General features: G+C 43.7%; 1 pseudogene; it reads left to right on the top strand.

Annotated features, from left to right (window-relative positions):
* The first annotated feature begins 1,597 nt into the window (after nucleotides 1–1,597).
* LOC110289248 lies at nucleotides 1,598–2,511 on the top strand (annotated as a pseudogene).
* The last annotated feature ends 1,027 nt before the right edge of the window (nucleotides 2,512–3,538 follow it).

Here is a 3,538-nt window from a genome sequence, read left to right as displayed (position 1 = left end):
AGCCTAGCATGGCAATCATCTGAGAGACTTAACACACAGCTGAAATAGTCAGATGCAGATACTAGCACCCGACCAAAGGAAAGAAGATGGGGACCCATATGGTTGAATTAGGAAAAAGCTGGAAGAAACTGAGGATAAGGGCAACGCTGTAGGAAGAACAGCAGTCTCAACTCACAAGGATCCCAGAGATCTCTCAGACACTGAGTCACCAACCAGGAAGCATACATCAGCTGACAGGAGGTTCGAAACACATACATTAAATGACTCTCTGATCTGTCCTCAATGACAGAAGATGCACCTAATCTTGAGAGACCTGAGGAAACAGGGATTAAGGAGATCTGATGGGGTCGGGGTAGGAGTGTGGACATCCTCTTGTAGATGGGGTGACGGGGAGGAAGGAGGTAAGGGATAGAAAGAAGTTTGGGCACAGACAAGGATAGGGATGTAATGTGGAGTGTAAAAACAGATTAAAGAATAAAAGACAAAGAACTTTAGACCAATTTCTATTATGAACATTGATGTAAAAATACTCAATAAAAGACTCATGAACTGAATCTAGGAACACATCAAAAACTTCATCCACAATAATTTTGGTAGATTAGAAAGGTGATAGCTACAAGCAAAGGTGGATGGATGAGCAGACAGGCAATTCAAAGGACAAATGTTGCTAGACCAAGCTGCCTGTCCTTCCTCCTATTTTTTGGGACTGGTTGTTACTAGTCTATTTCTGTTTGCCCTTATATATCAGATTGATATTTCCCAAGTGTTGCTCTTCCAGGGCCTGACCCCTAATTCTTATTCTTCCACCTCAGCATACTCCCTTTCTTCTTCAGCTGATCTACTCCACCAGGAGTGGGCTGGGGATGTTCCTAGAAACAGCTTCTTCATAGGAAGACCTAATAACCTCCTACTGTCATCCCTGTTTCAAGGCTTCATTAATTCCCATTCAGCCCCAGGAACCATGAAGACTTAGGAAGTGTCCCAAAATAGCCTTGACAGGTGACCTCTCAAGACCACAAATAGATAACAACCAATTTAGGGAGTAATAAGGAATTCAGATGTCCCCAGTACAGATAGGGGTGCCATAGGGATCCATGTTCCTTCAAAAGAAAGAGGTATCTCCATTTTTTTATTGACTGTCCAAGATAATGGGGAAACATCAAAAAGTCCAGGCCAAAAAACCTCAAAGTAGGACAGAAGACCCAAGAAGAAGACAATTTTCTATGTGTTCCATAACAATCAGAAGCCTAACATGCATTTTATAGTGTGAACGAGACTTTCATTAGAGTAAAACAATAGAGAGACTTCTTTTTGTTGTTGTTGTTGTACAGATGCTTCACTTTTCAATTCAATAGTCTATGCACTATTGCTTAGGCAAAAAATAAAAATAAAAATAAAGATTTATACCAATGAAAACCTTAAATTATATCAATATACAAAATTATGCACCAATGTAGGAAAATAGAAAGTCAAATTTTGTATTAGAATATGAAGATATATACCAATATAAGATTATGACTATAGCTCTCGCCAGGTGTCCTCGTTGGAGTGACATCGTCTTTAAACCCCGCGTGGCAATCCCCGATGCACCGCCATGATGCACAGGGAAGACAGGGCGACCTGGAAGTCCAACTACTTCCTCAAGATCATCCAACTTTTGGATGATACCCAAAATGCTTCATTGTGGGAGCAGACAACGTGGGCTCCAAGCAGATGCAGCAGATCCGCATGTTCCTCTGAGGGAAGGCTGTGGTGCTGATGGGCAAGAACACCATGATGTGCAAGGCCATCAGGGGCCACCTGGAGAACCCAGCTCTGGAGAAACTGCTGCCTCACATGCAGGGGAACGTGGGCTTCGTGTTCGCCAAGGAGGACCTCACTGAGATTCAGGATATGCTGTTGGCTAATAAGGTGCCAACTGCTGCTCGTGCTGGTGCCATCGCCCCGTGTGAGGTCACTGTGCCAGCTCAGAATACTGGTCTGGGGCCGGAGAAGACCTCCTTCTACTAGGCTTTGGGCATCACCACGAAAATCTCCAGAGGCACCATTGAAATTCTGAGTGATATGCAGCTGATAAAGACTAGAGACAAGGTGGGAGCCAGCGAGGCCACACTGCTGAACATCTCCCCCTTCTCCTTCAGTCTGATCATCCAGCAGATGTTTGACAACAGCAGCATTTATAACCCGGAAGTGCTCAACATCACAGAGCAGGCCCTGCACTCTCGCTTCCTGGAGGGTGTCTGCAATGTGGCCAGCGTGTGTCTGCAGATCCGGTACCCGACTGTTGCCTCGGTGCCACACTCCATCATCAATGGGTACAAGCGCGTCCTGGCTTTGTCTGTGGAGACTGAGTACACCTTCCCACTTGCTGAAAAGGTCAAGGCCTTCCTGGCTGATCCATCTGCATTTGCGGCTGCTGCCCCTGCAGCTGATGCAGCCCCTGACAAAGCTGAGGCAAAGGAAGAGTCTGAGGAATCAGATGAGGATATGGGATTCGGTCTCTTCGACTAATCCCTCAAAGCAACCAAGTCAGCCTGTTTAATTTGAGAAAGATGGAAATGAAGGCTTCTCTTAAAAAAAGATTATGGCTATAAAATGATTTCTTTTAGAGTAGATTTAATAATTCACCCCTAATTGTTGAATTTTAAAAATATTACTACATCCTCCTTTTTTCTCTTTAACCATAAACACATGACAAAAATATATAACAAATATCTGAAGTACACTGCTAGGAAAATAGCCAAGCCAATATTTAGAAGAGTAGATAAGGGGTTACCTCCAATAATTGTTAAAGCCAAATAAAATAGCCACAGCCTAAGTATCATTTATTTTTTAGCCAATCAGGGCATGCTTAAATTGTTTGTATTACAGCACTCTGAAAACCATAAAGAGAAAACTGCCAATTTAGGGAGAAATAAGAAAATTCTGAAGTATCCTGGAACAACAGGAACTCAATATGAGACCATGCTCCTTCAAATGAAAGATGAATATCCACCTGCCTTTGATTATTCAAGTAAATGGGGAAATATCAGAAAAATAGGCAAGGGCATATATCCAGATGTTTGTGAGGAGCGGGTGTGGCAGCAGTCCCAAGATGGCACCCTGGACTGCAGCCAAGTCTTATGACTTGCACCTGACTTCCTCATACACCTGAAAATAAGCCACGACTATCGTGAGAACTGCGCAGGTGCACCATGATGCAAGATCGGACCATATGAANAGTGATGATTCTGGCCAATGGACTGCTGTTACGTGGACTGGGATGATGGGGTGTGGTTGAGCGGTTATATAAGGGATTGCGATTCGGGGCGTAGGGACACACAAAAACTTTTCCTGGAAAGAGATTCATGCATGATGTCAAAAGGTTCCTGAATAAACTGCTTTGAGAAGAACGTAGTATCGTTGTTCCTTTCTGCTGGTTGGAATCGGAGGTGACAGATATTCCAACCGGTAATAAGGACACATGCTCCACTATGTTCATAGCAGCCTTATTTATAATAGCCAGAAGCTGGAAAGAACCCAGATGCCCCTCAACAGA

Source organism: Mus caroli, unplaced genomic scaffold, assembly GCF_900094665.2.
Source record: "Mus caroli unplaced genomic scaffold, CAROLI_EIJ_v1.1 scaffold_23767_1, whole genome shotgun sequence".
NCBI classification, from domain to species: Eukaryota; Metazoa; Chordata; class Mammalia; order Rodentia; family Muridae; genus Mus; species Mus caroli.
Note: the sequence above shows the minus strand (reverse complement) of the source record. Positions and strands in the feature narration are given on the sequence as shown.